General features: G+C 41.5%; 1 protein-coding gene across 4 annotated transcripts in view; it reads left to right on the top strand.

Annotated features, from left to right (window-relative positions):
• Nucleotides 1-16,963, top strand: part of aamdc (adipogenesis associated, Mth938 domain containing) — a 51,617-nt gene that overhangs the window by 6,976 nt on the left and 27,678 nt on the right. The window contains exons 2-3 of one of the 4 annotated variants that reach the window (XM_072576801.1): nt 9,938-10,094; nt 13,080-13,115. The exons of 1 other annotated variant lie outside the window; for it this stretch is intronic. The gene's annotated coding sequence lies outside the window, so the exon portion shown is untranslated. Of the gene's footprint in view, nt 1-9,937; nt 10,095-13,079; nt 13,116-13,566; nt 13,591-16,963 lie in introns of those variants that run through there. 2 more of the 4 variants (XM_072576802.1, XM_072576803.1) reach the window with 2 other exon arrangements.

Raw genomic sequence — 16,963 nt, 5'->3', positions numbered from 1 at the left:
AGTGTTAGGTGTAGGGGAATGGGTCTGGGTGGGGTGCGCTTCGGCGGGTCAGTGTAGAATGTTGGGCCGAAGGGCCTGTTTCCACATTGTAAGTAAACTAATCTATCTAACTAAATCTTCAACTAATGAAGTTGATGTTGATGCTGTGTGGTTTCCAAATCTCCTTTCCACTCACCTCATCCCAGATCCAAACTTCTGATTTGGCACTACCCTCTTGACCTGTTCCACCTGTCCATCTTCCTTCCCACCTGTCCGCTCCACCATCCCCACCAACCTATCACCATCAGCCCGCCCCCCCCACCTGCATCCACCTATCGCCTTCCCAGCTACCTTCCCCCGCCCTGCCAAAGCCCCACCCTGATATTTATCTCATAGCCAGGCCCCCTCCCTCATTCCTGATGAAGGGCTTATGCCCGAAACATCGACTCTACTGTTCCTCAGATGCTGCCTGACCTGCTGTGATTTTCCAGTTTTCGACTATGACTCTTCAACATCTGCAGACCTCACTTTCTCCCAGTCACTGGAAAAGATCAGACATCTCAATGTCCAAGTGGAGCAAAATGAAAATTGATGGTGGGAGAAAGGAACAGTAATTGTGAGGAAGGGAAAGAGACGTTTCTGGATGGAGGCTCACTGAAGATGTTACCCTAGTATGATGATGAAACGTCTGAAAATGAACCATCCACCTCAATGAGCAAACGTACATCTAGAACCTCAACCTGAGCTACAAATCTTCTCAAAACTCGCTAACACCTATGGGCGTAATACGCTAAAACTGGCCTGAAAATGGGAAACGAATGCCAGAGAAGTTTCTGTTAGAACCAAAACTAAATAGTTGCCAAAGCACAAGACAAATATTGCAACTTAAGTTAAAGTATTTAATTTGTTTGATATTGAACTCTATTTCCAACCTTAAATGTTAAAACCAGTCCATCACAAAGCTAATTTAGAGCTGGGTGAAAAAAAAGGCACATCTATTTATGTTGGCTTTATGGCGTCTGGTTTGCATTTTAAACCAGAAGAATTTCCAGATGGCTTACTTTAAACTGTTTGGAAACAATCTTATTTTTAACACAGTTTCTGTTATTTGTGTAAATAAATGTACCTGTTTCTTCCGCTGGCTAATTTTCGTATCTCTTGCCTGAGGTTCTGTCCCAGTAGGGAATGAATAACCCCTAGGCAGCTTGTTACACTTTAAGATGTTGTAGACATGGCTAAGTATTCATAACTAGAGAAGCACGTGCCATTATGCAGTGCATTGCAGATTGGGGACTGTCATTGTCTGGCAAGCCTAATTCTGTTCCCTTCAGCAGGCAAATTTCTAGAATGGCTACTAAATGACCAGGCAAAAAGCAACTGCCGCAACATCAGGACATCCCAAATTGTTTAATAGACTTTAACTACTCCAGAAGTGTAATGTAGCAAACGTGGCAGCCAATTTGCACATACTAAGCTCCACCAAAAAAGTACAAATGTCTAAATTGTCCGCTGTAGTTCCAGACCGAGCCTGATTAATGAACATCCGACTTCTGAACACTCATACTTATGAATACAATCCCACATAGGGCTGTATTAAAATTAATTTTTAAGATCCGACACATGTTTGTGTCCTCCTACTTAAGAACAGCTATTTTATGTTGTACTGCATTGTGTTCCAACTTGTTGGAGGGCACGGTGGCTCAGTAGATAGCATTGCTGCCTCACAGTTCCAGGGATCAATGTTCGATTTCAGCCTGGGGCAGTTGTCTATGTGGAGATTGCACATAGACATTCTCCCCGTGTCTGCGTGGGTTCCTCTGGGTGCTCCAGTTTCCCCTCTCAGTCCAAAGATGTGGAAGTTAGGTGGATTGGCTATTGGAAATTGCCCATAAACTGACTTTGGCTAGTTTAATATTTTGATCTTTTGCCAATAGCAACTTCTAAATTCTTCACCTCCTCTGTCTTTGACCCGATGGAAGTGCTGTCAACATCAACTGTGCTGATGCGCTAACCTTATGGGGCTAGCACCCCAGACGAAGATCAATTCTATGGTGTTCAGACCTCTGCTGCAAGGATGTTTGCAAATATGATGGAAAGTATCCAGACATCCATTTTTGCACCTGGGCAACACTAGTCAGTGATGAAGGAAACAACATTGTCCCCTGTAGATCAGAATGTGTCTATCATGAACAATGTCTGGGTTCCATATTATTGCCATCCTCTGTGTAAGGAAAACTTTTCCTCACATTTCTAAGCCCTGTACACGAGTAAAGATTTCATCAATTAAACAAGCTAAATTCATAAATTCAGTAACTTATGCATCAATGCTGAACTAATAATCTTAAATAGTAGCCACATTTTGTCAATATCCAATTGGTTCATTTATATCTTAAACAATAACACTGCTTGCGAAGGTGGTAGAGGCACAAATCTTCATCATCTAAGAAATACTTAGATGCAGGTTGTGATGCCATAGCATACAGGCGATGGGCAAAGTGCTGGAAAATAGGATTAGAATGGTCATAGAGATGTACAGCACAGAAACAGACACTTCAGTCCAACTCGTCTATGCCAACCAGCTATCCTAAATTAGTTGAGCCCATTTGCCAGCACTTAGAGTCATATCGATGTACAACACGGAAACAGACCCTTTGGTCCAAACTGTCCATGCCAACCAGATATCCCAACCCAATCTAGTCCCACCTGCCAGCAGCCGGCCCATATCCCTCCAAACCCTTCCTATTCATATACCCATCCAAATGCCTCTTAAATGTTGCAATTGTACCAGCCTCCACCACATCCTCTAGCAGCTCATTCCATTAACGTACACCCTCTGCGTGAAAAAGTTGCCCCTTAGGTCTCTTTTATATCTTTCCCCTCTCACCCTAAACCTATGCCCTCTAGTTCTGGACTCCCCCGCCCCAGGGAATAGACTTTGTCTATTTATCCGATCCATGCCCCTCATAATTTTGTAAACCTCTATAAGGTCACCCCTCAGCCTCTGACGCTCCAGGGAAAACAGCCCCAGCCTGTTCAGCCTCTCCCTATAGCTCAAATCTTCCAACCCTGGCAACATCCTTGTAAATCTTTTCTAAACCCTTTCAAGTTTCACAACATCTTTCCGATATGAAGAAGACCAGAATTGCACGCAATACTCCAACAGTGGCCTAACCAATGTCCTGTACAGCTGCAACATGACCTCCTGTACTCAATACTCTGACCAATAAAGGAAAGCATACCAAATGCTGCCTTCACTATCCTATCTACCTGCGACTCCACTTTCAAGGAGGTATGAACTTGCACTCCAAGGTCTCTTTGTTCAGCAACACTCCCTAGGATCTTACCATTAAGTGTATAAGTCCTGCTAAGATTTGCTTTCCCAAAATGCAGCACCTCACATTTATCTGAATTAAACTCCACCTACCACTTCTCAGCCCATTGGCCCATCTGGTACAGATCCTGTTGTAATCTGAGGTAACCTTCTTCGCTGTCCACTACACCTCCAATTTTGGTGACATCTGCAAACTTACTAACTTGTACCTCTTATGCTCGCATCCAAATCATTTATGTAAATGACAAAAAAATAGAGGACCTAGCACCGATCCTTGTGGCACTCCACTGGTCACAGGCCTCCAGTCTGAAAAAACAACCCTCCACCACCACCTCTGTCTTCTACCTTTGAATCAGTTCTGTATCCAAATGGCTAGTTTTCCCTGTATTCCATGAGATCTAACCTCGCTAATCAGTCTGTCATGGGGAGCCTTGTCGAACGCCTTACTGAAGTCCATGTAGATCACATCTACTGCTTTGCCCTCATCAATCTTTGTTACTACTTCAAAAAACTCAATCAAGTTTTGTGAGACATGATTTCCCACGGACAAAGCCATGTTGACTATCCCTAATCAGTCCTTGCCTTTCCAAATACATGTACATCCTGTCCCTCAGCAAGTGGCCCAGCAATCACTTCTCTAGCTTCCCACAGAGTTCTAGGGTACACCTGATCAGGTCCTGGGGGTTTATTCACCTTCATGCATTTCAAGACATCCAGCACTTTGTCCTCTGTAATCTGGACATTTTACTAGATGTCACCATCTATTTCCCTACAGTCTATATCTTCCATATCCTTTTCCACAGTAAATACTAATGCAAAATATTCATTTAGTATCTCCCCCATTTTCTGTGGCTCCACACAAAGGCCACCTTGCTAATCTTTGAGGGGCCCTATTCTCTCCTTAGTTACTCTTTTGTCCTTGGCTGCTATCCCTCTCTGCCCTCCTTATTCATATTCTCATCCAGATGCCTTTTAAATGTTGTAATTGTATCAGCCTCCACCACTCTCTCTGGCAGCTCATTCCATACATGTACCACTCTCTGTGTGAAAAAGTTGGGCACTAATGCCCTTCGAGGAAGGAACTCTGCTGTCCTTACCTGGTCTGGCCTACACATGGTTGCAGACCCACAGCTGCTCTGGTTGACTCTTAGATGTCCTCTGAAATTAAATTCTTGGGGCAAATAGGGACAGTTAACAAATGCTGGGGTCTGAGCAGTGGTGATCATATTAAGCAAAAGAATGAAAGAGATCACTCTGTCCCAATAGAAAAAGTACATTGCCCCAGGGTGGGGGCATGTTCCCCTGATCCCAGGAGGTAGGGAAGTTCAATGCTTGTTTTTAACTGGCACAGTCTTGATAAGCTGAAGGGCCTTTTACTGGGCTGTACCAATAGTATGACTCTATCGTGACTGGGTAAAAGGTAACAACACTGAAAACAACAGCCCAAATGTCGCCTTTTCACCACTTTAAATACTGCACTTGTGATAGATTGTGCCTCCCACACATTGGTCCTTTCAGTCAACACCAAATGTGTGCCATGTGAAGCTGCCCCCATCTTCAATGAACTTGATTATTTTATCGTATGCAGATGGAAGGATGCCAGTTATATTTGTTTCATTTTGCTTTCTCTTCTGAATACAAGAAGTAAAAAGAATACTTTGAATCAGTGATGCTAGCATAAACCTAGCCTAGTTAGTTCTCTCCAATCTCCTCTACATTGCTTCAAGGTTAGCTGTGCTAACATCTGATACCAGGCTGATTGTTTGACTCTGCTTCAGGCCATTAGGAAGACACTGATAAGTGTGGGTCTTCTCTGATGACTGAGCTCAAAATCATATTCTGTTCAGTGGTGGGTGTGAGAGACAAATAGATAGTAAGTTTAAAAGACACTATTGGGTTTGTTACATAATGTTAAATGTGTCTTAGTATGTTTATTGGGTCTGTTAGCACTTTACAGTACTGTTGTGACCTTCTGCCCTTTCAAATAGTGTATGGATTATTCTGTAACTTGCACAATGCAGTTCTGAACTAGGTTGGTGTTAGTTTTTTAAGGATATTATTGTTGAGTTCAGCAGAATTTTACCAAGGATATTTGAAAAACTCACCCAGTTAAATAATAAGCAGGACTTGTATTTAGATTGCCCCTCTAGCCTTGTCAAGATGTATCAAAGCATTTCCCAGGCAATGAAGTACTCTTGAAGTTTGATCATTACTGTAATGTAGAAAATAAGATAACCAGTTTTCACACAGCAAGCTTCCTTAACAGCCATGAGAACGTATTTTTTTTAAAAAAATAATGTTGGTGGATTAAATATTCAACAGGACATCATGGAAGAAACCCCTGTTTTCTTGACTAATGTCACACAACAGAGAAGAAAAACAGGATGTCAGTTCAACAGCACATCTGAAAAGCAGCATTTTTGGCAGTAGCACTTCCTCACTGTCAGCCTGGACTCTGTGATCAGGTCTCTGGAGTTGGTCTCAAACACGCAAACTTCTAATTTGAGACAAAAGTGATACACGTTGAGCTACAACTAACTTTGCAATCCCCCCTTATTGTATTGTTTGCATATGATCTCCATATTTAAGGATGAATTTAATTGCATTGGAAGCAGTACAGCATTGGTTCACTAGTTTGGTGCCTGGGATTGTGTTTTGAAAGGCTGAATAAATTGGGCCAATATTCTCTGCACTTTAGACAAATGAGAGTCCACCTCATGGAAACATTGTAACACAGTTTAAAGTTAAGACAGAAGTGAGAAGAAGATTTTTCTGAGAGTTCTTGAAACTCTTCAGATAGCAACTGAGGCAAGGTCATTGAACATTTTCAAGGCAGTGATAGGTGAATTTCTGACTAATACTTTTTATCAGGTGTGTTCAGGAGGGTTTCCTTACTCAGTATGAAGACATACTGAAGAGTGGAGAGGCCATTTTGGATTTGGTGCTTGGCAACGAGCCATGACAGGTGTCCGATCTCTCAGTGGGAGAGCACTTTGGTGACAGTGATCACAACTGCCTCACATTTAGCATAGCCTTGGAGAGTGAAAGGAGCAGTTACCGAGGGAAGATATTTAATTAGGGAAAAGGAAATTATGATGCTATCAGACAGGAATTGGGAAGAACAGACTGGGAGCAATTGTTCCACAGAAAGGGCACAGCAGACACATAGAGACTATTTAAGGAGCAGTTGTTGCAAGTGATGCACAAATTTGTTCCTCTGAGACAGGTAAGAAGGGGTAAGATTAAGGAACCTTGGATGACGACAACAGAGGAACTTCTCGTCAAAAGGAAGAAGGCAACTTACATAAGTTGGAGGAAGCAAGGATCTAGCACAGCTTTAGAGGATTACAGGCTTGTTGAAAGGGGCTCAGAAATGGACTGAGGAGAGCCAGGAAGAGGCACGAAAAAGACTTGGCAAGAAGGATTAGGGAGAACCCAAATGCATTTTACTCGTACTTGAGGAATAAAAGAATGATCAGGGAAAAGGTTGGGCCGATCAGGGATAGTGGAGGGAACTTGTGCTTGGAGTCTAAGCAGATAGGGGAAGCCCTAAATGAGTTTTTTGCTTCGGTTTTCACCAAGGAAAGGGAACTTGTCAATGAAAACTTTGAGGAGCTGGGATACAGTCTTGACTAGATCAAGATTGATGAAGATGATGTGCTAGAAATTTTGGAAAATATTAAGATTGATGTGAGAAACAAAACTCGCATATTAATAAATTTCAGTCCGAGTCAAATTCTGTAGCAGCAAATTTTATTGATACGTACTTGCAAGAACGGGTGCCGAACAAGTAAGTGCCCCGATCTGAGGGTTACATTCTGATTTATACTGTTCAGCTGCATCTCTCGGTCCTCCCCTTTCACCCCATTGGTTACTTTTGCTGTAGCACGTAGCCTATCACAAGCTCTAGCTTCACTCCACCTTTGTCTAGCTTCTCTCCACCTCTGTTTACTTCTCCCATTACTCTAAGCCTGTCGCTCCTTACTTTTATTTATCTCATTCCTTATATGTAACTATCCTGGCATAGTTTGCTGTCTTCGTGCGATCATCCTGCCAAACTAAATTCCATCCATTGGCCACATCCCTCCTGAGACTGGGACACTATTCTCCTGTTACTGGTACATCCTGCTACACGGTCACTCTGCCCTATTAGTCATAGATAATTCTACCTGTTTTCGCTTCTCACTTAGTATTTGCATGCGCAGCCTAATATTATAATGTAAGCTTTTGCAGAAGCAACACCTGTTCCCTTATTCTGCAGAATCTTAACCCTATACCTTACAATCCCCCCCCCCCCCCCTTTTCTTCTTGGCTATTAAGTGTTGTCTTCTGCATTTGTCTCATATGTTGCCTTCCAGTTCGCTAGCATCATCCCTGAGACTTCATTTATAGTGGCTAATTCCTTAAGGCCATCCATCCCCTCATTGTTCAAGAGGTTGAGTCCCTCTGCCTGATTACCTTTTAGAGGCTTTTTTTTGCCAAGGCCATCTCAATTACCCGCTGGGTTAACCCCTGTACACAAGGTATGATACAACAGCCAATTGCTGTCAACACCCCTGCTACCACTATCAGGGAGGTGAGGATGGAGACTACCACGCCTTTCCACTTCCCAAACCATGATTCCAGCCATCCTGTGAGTGGTGTGTCCACTCCTGAATTCTCAGCCAGTTCTTCCGCCAAGGTGGTCAATCCTCGCAAGGCACAAGAGATTAACCCATGAGGTACTGTATTATTTGGAATAAAGGTACAACAGCTACCCCCTAACATCACATATACACCCCATTTTTCGGCTAGGATCATATCTAAGACTAGTCTGTTTTCCCAGGCCATTCTGCTGGTTGCATCAAGTTGCTCAGAAATACCCTTGACCGCATCTCTCGCATAATTGATGAATCTTTACTGGTTGTAAAAAATATAGTTTATCCAATCCACATTCTTGTTGACCATTACCCACCAAAATAAGGCCGATTCAAAACCTGCTGCAATCTGGTTGCAGGCCTTGAACTCATCAGGGACCCCTCCAGGAACTCCTTAAGAGTCGAGATAAATCTTATCATCAAAGGAAGTATCTAATAATGACCTTTTACTCCTCTCATTCTTTGTTACTACCACCTTCTCTTTCTCAAATGCTGAGGTGAATGGGATTGCCAATTGCACATATCCCTCTCCAGTCAGGAGTTAGGGTAGATCGCAATATTCTGCCTCCACAGTACCACCAGAGATCCGCCCGGGGAACATTGAGTGCTGAGCAGTTCCCTCCTTTGTCCATTTCGGTGTCATTCTAAGTTTCTATACATAACCTCAGCTCCCCCAAGTTTCTAGACCGATTTGTACCCTGTCGGCTTATACACCATGTGTGATTCCCGACCGTGGTCAAAAATGGGGTGGGAGCTTTCAAATCTGTCTTCTGCAAGGGAGGGAACATTAGAGATAGGGATGTACAATTCCTATCATTCCATGCAGTCTTATCCTGATACAGGGCTATCATACATTCCATGCCCTTCCTGTTTTGATTCTACCCAAGCGGAAAGGGGACTATGTGGGCAACCAGTCTACCGGAGGCACATGCATAGCGATTGCTTTTATTCAGAGTTTTAACAGTGTACTTTACCCATTCAACTCGGGCATTTGCGTCCCCGTATCCAGTTTCTACTTCAATGGTCTGCTTCAAGTCCTTGACTTCTATAATTTTTACCACCTTTGGGTCATTGGGTTGTTTGGCTCGTTTTCTGTTTCCTACGGCTATTCAGAAACAGCAGCCCGAAAAACACTTCCCAGTGGCAGCCATTACTATCTTTAAATCGTTACTAAGGAATCGAGACCCGTTTTTACGGGGAAAGGAGTCTTCAGAGGAGGTATTTCTAATGGTGAGATATATTGGGTGGCACATTTGTCAGGACAGTCTAGGGCTGGGCAAAAGGGGACTCTATGGATAGTGATGCCAGGTGGCAGTTTTTGCGAACCATACCTTGTGTCCGGCAGGGTCTTAAGAAAGATTTCGGAGGAAATATACTCCCTCTGATACTTTACATTTGTGCATTCTACTAGATTGCAAGCATCAACCTCTATTACTTGCGGATATTCAGACTCAGGGACTGTTAATAACAAATATGGAGATGACAGCATCATTTGACAAAATCCCAATACTAAGAAAGCTAATATGGTAACCCTAAGCATCCCCAGCATCCTATGTATTGAAGGACCGAGAGATTTAACATGCAATACAATATATAGATATCAAAAAGAAACTATCCCGCGTCTGCATAAAAATCAGTTACTTAAAGTCTTTTGAGTCTGAGTTTCAGTGGTTCTTCTGTTAATTCGGCTGTCCAGACTTCTTTCTTAAGTGGGGATTCCACCAGTCCTTTAATCCTGGTGTAGTGAGTCCAGCCTTTCTCCGCTCTGCGTATCGCCGTTTCAGTAGTCAAAAGAGCCTGGTACGGTCCCTCCCAATCCGGTTGCAATTTAGTTTCTGCCCATGACTTAATGAGGACCCAATCTCCTGGCCGGATGGGATGAACGGCGAATTCAAGGGGTGGAGTCTGTGCCAGTAATCCTTGTTTCCTTGGTCCATGCACGGAGTTGCCTGGCTCCCTGTGCCTACTTACAACCTTTTGCTTGGTTCAGACAGACTCTCAACGGATCTCAATCAGTCAACCTGAATGGGAAACCCACCACCGAGGAACACTGGACCGTTCTAAAAGGAATGGGACGCGTCTTCCCAGCCATTGATGGTGCCCATCCTGCTGGTGATGATGGATATCCCAGACACGAGCCCCAAATTGTGAGAAACAAAGCTTACATATTAATAAATTTCAGTCCGAGTTAAATCCTGAAGCAGTGAATTTTTTTGATACGTACTTGCAAGAACAGGTGCCGAACAAGTAAGCGCCCCGATCTGAGGGTTACATTCTGACTTATACTGTTCAGCTGCATCTCTGTCCTCCCCTTTCACCCCATAGGCTACGCACTACAGCAAAAGTAACCAATCACAAGCTCTAGCTTCACTCCACCTTTGTCTAGCTTCTCTCCACCTCTGTTTACTTCTCCCATAACTCTAAGCCTGTCGCTCCTTACTTTTATTTATCTCATTCCTTATATGTGACTATCCTGGCATAGTTTGCTGTCTTCGTGCGATCATCCTGCCAAACTAAATTCCATCCATTGGCCACATCCCTCCTGAGACTGGGACACTATTCTCCTGTACATCCCGCTAAACAGTCACTTTGCCCTATTAGTCATAGATAATTCTACCTGTTTTCTCTTCTTTTGTTTTCCTATGCCAGGTACATCCTGCTACGCGGTCACTCTGCTCTATTAGTCATAGATTATTCTACCTGTTTTCACTTCTCACTGTTTAGTATTTGCATGCGCAGCCTAATATTATAATGTAAGCTTTTGCAGAAGCAACATTATTCTGCACAATCTTAACCATATACCTTACAATTGATAAGTCCCCAGGGCCAGACCAGATTTATCCTAAGCTGCTCTGGCAAGCGAGAAAGGAGGTTGCTAAGCCGCTGGCGAGGATATTAGCCTCCTCACTCTCTATGGGAGTCGTACCGGAGGATTGGAAGGAGGCGAATGTTGTTCCTCTTTTCAAGAAGGGTAATAGGGAAATCCCTGGCAATTACAGACCGGTCAGTCTTACGTCTGTGGTCAGCAAAGTTTTGGAAAGAATTCTGAGGGATAGTATTTATGACTATTTGACAAAGTATAGTGTGATTAAAGGCAGTCAGCATGGCTTTGTGAGGGGGCAGGTCATGCCTCACAAATCTTATTGAGTTCTTTGAGAAGGTGTCAAGACAGCTTGACGAAGGTTGAGCAGTGGATCTGTATATGGACTTCAGCAAGGCGTTTGATAAGGTTCCCCATGGTAGGCTCATTCATAAAGTCAGGAAGTATGGGATACAGGGAGATTTGGCTATCTGAGTTCAGAATTGGCTGGCTGACAGAAGGCAGAGAGTGGTTGGAGATGGAAAGTATTCTGTTTGGAGGACAATGTTGAGTGGGGTCCCGCAGGGCTCTGTTCTTGGGCCTCTACTCTTTGTAGTTTTTATAAATGACTTGGATGAGGATGTTGAGAAGTGGGTTAGTAAATTTGCAGATGACACAAAGATTGGAGGTGTCGTCGATAGTATAGAGGGCTATAGACAGGTTGCAGAGCTGGGCTGAGAAATGGCAGATGGAGTTCAACCTGGATAAATGCGAAGTGATGCATTTTGGAAGGTTGAACTGGAATGCTGAATATAGGATTAAAGACAGGATTCTTGGCAGTGTGGAGGAACTGAAGAATCTGGGTGTGCAAGTACATAGATCCTTCAAAGTTGCCACCCAAGTGGATAGGGTATTTAAGAAAGCATATGGTGTTTTGGCTTTCATTAACGGGGATCAAGTTTAAGAGCCGTGAGATTTTGCTACAGCTCTACAAGTCCCTGGTGAGACCACACTTGGAAGATTGTGTCCAGTTCTGGTCGCCCTACAATAGGAAAGAGACAGAGACTTTGGAGAGGGTGCAAAAAAGTTTACCAGGATGCTGCTTGGACTGGAGAGCTTGCCTTAAGAAGAAGGTTGAATAAGCTCGGACTTTTCTCTCTGCAGAGGAGGAGGAAGAGAGGAGTCCTGATCAAGGTATACAAGATAATGAATGGAACAGATAGAGTGGAATAGATTGACTTTTCCCCAGGGCAGGATTACTGGTACGAGGAGTCATAGTTTGAAGATATTAGGAGGAAGGTATAAAGAAGATGTCAGAGGTAAGTTCTCTACGCAGAGTTGTGAATGCATGGCATGCGTTGCCAGCTGTGGTAGTGGAAGCAGAGTCATTGGGGACATTTAAGCAACTGCTGGACATGTGCATGGATAGCAGTGATTTGAGGGGTGCGTAGGTTAAGTTACTATATTTTACGTTAGGATTAAACCTCGGCACAACATCATGTGCCAAAGGGCCTGTTCTGTGCTGTACTTTTCTATGTTCTGTGATCGGAGTTGAAGACATACTCAAATCAGTCATAATCTTACTGAATGGTTGATATGTAAGATTTTGAAGCAAATTGGTAAGGTAGTACAGAGAGATTAATTCTGTTGGTTAGGAAATCTAAAATGAGGGAACAGTCTCTGGATTGGGAGCAAGTAAGAAAGTGGGGTTGAAGCCCAGTCATCCATGATTGTATTGTTTGTTGTGCTCCTTCTTCTATTCCTTATGTTCTTTTTGACTCCAGCTGGAAACTTGTGTCAGTGCAAAGGTTGAGTGAGCTTTGCATTGGACTTAACTTGTCCTCACTGTCATGTTAGAATGGAGCAACTTAGGAGATCCAGCATCTGCAGTCCTCACTTTCTCCCTTTAAGCTCTGATCTCCAGCATCTGCAGTCCTCACTTTCTCCTAGCAACTTAGGAGATGCACTGGAACATTTTTGGCTGCTTTAGATCGGTGCATCAGTATTGTAGGAAAGGAAGGGAAAACAAACAAACAAATCCAGAATTTCTAACTTATTTAAATTCCTTTCTGATGTACTAGCATTATAAACTCGATAAGTTAGAGGTTTTGGAAAACTGAAATTGAAGTTTCTCTTTAATTCAGTCTTCTGTATTCCAATTATAGCCACCTGTCAGAGACATATTTGAAACCCAGTCACAACGGAGTTTGATTTCATAATCTTAAAAATAGAAAGATCATTCCAGAGCTGGGGTTGGAAATAAGGGCTGCATCTATCGATTATACAGCGTAGATCAAGGTTTTTACAAATTGATTTTCCTTGCACACTGCAGGATTTGAGGAAAGCAGACATCTCAAGTTCTAAGCAGGTAAATCAATTTTAGCTGCTTTTGTATCTAAGAATGCATGTTTCAGATGTTGGCATGAACTTTGTAGTTTCACACAGTTTATATATCACTCCTTTGAAGCCACTATTAGAGTTTTGTAGCTTAATTATCTCATTGGACATCATTTCAATCAATTCCTGTGAAAAGTAGAAAAGAGATTGCATTTATATAGTGTCTTTCAGAACCTCAAGGTGTTCCAAAGAGCTGGAAAATACTTTTTGAAATTTAGTCACTGGTGTAATGTAGGAATTGTGACTCCCAAATGCAGATCTCTCAAAAAACAATATGATATTGGTGAGATGGACTGTTTTATTGATATTGATTAAGTATTGAACAGGACATTGGGGAGGACTTCCCTGCACTTCTTTAAAGTAAAACATGCAATCTTCTGTTTTCATTTGCAGAGATATACAGGTGTTCAGTTTAATGTTTCATCCAAATGACAGCACATTAAACGGTACAACAACATCTTCTTTAGTTTCTTCTTTGCTTTCAGGGGAGGTAATGTACTAGTGGTATTATCGCTAGACTAATAATCTGGAGACTCAGGTAATGTTTTGGGAACTTGGGTTTGAATCCTGCCACAGCACATGGTGGAATTTGAACTCTATAAAAAAAATCTGAAATAAGAATTAATGATGACCAGGAAATTATTGTCATTTGTTGGAAAGACCTATCTTGTTCACTAATGCCCTTTTGGGAAGGAAATCTGTCATCCTTGCATAGTCTGGCATACATGTAACTCCAAACCCACAGCAATGTGGTTGATTCTTAACTACTTTCTGGGCACTTGAGGCTGAGCAATAAATGCAGCAATGTCTACATTCCTTGAATGAATAATAGAAATTGAACCTTCTTTGCTATTGCTAAATTCCCACTTTCACAAGGGCAACTAAGGAAGGTGACATGCTAATTTAGCATGAACCAATTTTTAAAAATGCTGAATCTAATTTACCTGTGGTAAAATTTACAGGATTTTGCTCTTTACAGCTGATTCTAAGGAATCTTGGGCAGAGCCAAATTGTGCGCAAAAGTAAAACATTTTTAGGACAGATGAACTAGGAGTTTTGTGGCAAACGAATATAAATTAATACAATGAATCTATAGTAAGTGTTTGCCACTCAAGGAACTTTGGATCAGAGTTGAAGAGTTGAAGTCCAAGCTGCAGACATCATGCGTATCAAGGAGGGGTAAAATTACCAGGACATATCATGGTAGAATTTAGCTTTCAGTTTCAGAGTGAAAATGTTGGGTCATAAACAACAGTGCTGAACTTATATAAAGGTAATTACTGGGGAATGAGGACAAAGTGGGATGGAGTGGACTGGAAAAGGAATTTAGCAGCAAAGACAGTTGATGAACAATGGAGTCATATCAGAAAATAGTCATGACTCACCACAAAGATACATTCCAGTCAGGAAGAAGGATCCTCGGAGGGGGATGAACAAACCACGAGTAGTCAAAAAAAGTTAAGGATGGTATTAAACTGGAAGTTGAAAAATTCATCTGGCAAGGATTAGTGGTAAGTTAGGGGCTTCGGAAAGTTTTAAAACAAAAAATTGACTGAAAAAAACAAAACTTTGAGGGCAAACTAGCAAGTAATAAAAAAAAGTAAGAGCTTCTTTCAACATAAAATGAAAGAGAGAGGCCAAAGATAAGAAGAGAATTAGAGAATAAAGTGAACTGTGAAATAGCAGAGAAGCTAAATAAGTACTTTGCATTGGTCTTCAAGGTAGAAAACTTGAAAAACATTCCAAAATTACTAAATAATCAAGGGACAAAATGGGGTTGGGGGTTGTAGAAATAAAGACAATAGCTTTCACCAGGGTAAAGAATACTAGGGAAACTAATGGGGTTAAAGGGCCATTAATTCCATAGGGCCTGATGTGTGGCATCCTAGGATATAATAGGAAGTAGCTACAGAGATGGTAGAATCACTGGAATTAATCTTCAAAGAATCCTTCGTTTCTGAAAAAGCCCCAGAGATTTGGAAAACTGCCAATATAACGTCCTTAGTCAAAAAGGGAGAGGGTTAATAAAAGAAACTGTAACTGCAAGCCAATAAGCCTAACATTTGTCATTGTTAAAATGTTAGTGTCAATTATAAAGGATGTAATAACAGAACGTTAAGAAATAGATAACATAATCAAGCAAGTTCATCATGGCTTCATGAAGGAGAGATCATTTTATTAGATAAATTTATTAGAGTTCTTTGAGACGGTAACAAATAGGACAGATAAAATGCAACCAGTAGATGCAGTACATTTGGATTTCAAAAGGTATTCTGTAAGATACCACACTTAAGGCAATTTGATAAGGTAACAGCTCATGGTGTTGAAAGAGCTATAGGGACGGATAGGGAATTGGGTAACCAAGAGACAATTAACGTAAGTGGGTAAAATATTGGCAAATGGAGTGTAATGTGGGAAAATATGAGGATATGCACATTGTCAGGAAGAATAGAGGAGCTTAATATTATTTAAATGGAGAAAGCTGCAACTCTTGTGGATTTAAGAATCCTCACACATTAATCACAAAAACCAGCATTGAAGTTCAGGTAAAAAGAGGAGTCAAATGGATATTAGCTTTTATTAATGTTGGACTACATCTGAATACTGTCACAGTTTGGGTACTCTTATCTAAAGGAAAATACATTGACATTAGCGGTAGTCGAGAGAATGTTTAGTAGGTCGAACCTGAATAATTTACCTATAAGGAGATTGACTGTATACTCATTCAAGTTTAGAAGAATGAGATGCAACCTTCTTGAAATTGTTATGCAAGATTTGGGTATACTTTAAGAGAGTTAAAAGCAGCAGAACTATCGGACACAGCAACAAGTGTTCTCAATAAGGCAACAATATAACACTTGGTCGAACAACTCGATTAGCTTGTTGCCTGGAGACAAAAACCAAATTCAAATTTGGCCAATGAGTTTAAATTGTACCCTGAAAAATATCAAATTCCAATCCAGTTTGAATTGAGTGTATTAACAATTTTAAAAGCCAATGACACAATCTCATGCTTTGGGAGTATAAGACCCAGGAAAATTGAACAGTTGAGAGGAGAACTGACGAGCCCAGCATGTAAACGGACTGCCTGAAAAATAGCTCTCTTGAAAAGATACCTTTTTGATTAGTAACCTGTGACAAAGAAATTCCTAAAAAGAAGAAAAGAAGACACAGGAAGATGCGAATAGAAGGAAAAAAGCTGCCTGGTTTTGAGATAAGAAGTGTGGTTTTGTCAATCTTAATTGGGAGTTTTATCAGACTGGCATTGTAGAAGGGAAGGTAACAGATAAGTTAAGAGTAAGGAATGTAAACAGTTGTTAGTTAATTATTCTCTGTTATACTTTTAAGAAATAAAGTTGTTAATTTTTACTTTAAATAATCCTTGGCCACTCAAATATTTACAGATTACTGCATGGGATAAATCTTTTCTGTGTTGCTGGTTTTAAATTAAGCAGGAGGGTTTACCCCACCTGTGTTGTAACAAAATGTAGAAGACTTTTAGAGAACTTAACAGTAAATGTGGACAGGCTGTTTCCTATTGTGGGAGAGGCTAGGGACAGTGGCACAATCTCAGAGTAAGTGCTGATTCATTTAGAACAAATGTGCATCATGCCATGAAGCTCAACAATTCATACTTGAACTTTGGAAGCTTCTGAGATTCAAGACAAGATACCACACATCACGGTGCTCACCTGAGTTGACATGCCAAGCATCCAGACCATATTAAGACTGTCACTTTTACAGTGATCAAAGGAAGTGTTTCAAAGGCACTCTGAAAGCTTCATTTTGGAATTTTTTGGCTCTACAACGAAGTTCATC

This window comes from Chiloscyllium punctatum, chromosome 9, assembly GCF_047496795.1.
Source record: "Chiloscyllium punctatum isolate Juve2018m chromosome 9, sChiPun1.3, whole genome shotgun sequence".
In the NCBI taxonomy this organism is placed as follows: Eukaryota; Metazoa; Chordata; class Chondrichthyes; order Orectolobiformes; family Hemiscylliidae; genus Chiloscyllium; species Chiloscyllium punctatum.
This window is presented reverse-complemented; position numbering and strand designations above follow the sequence as displayed.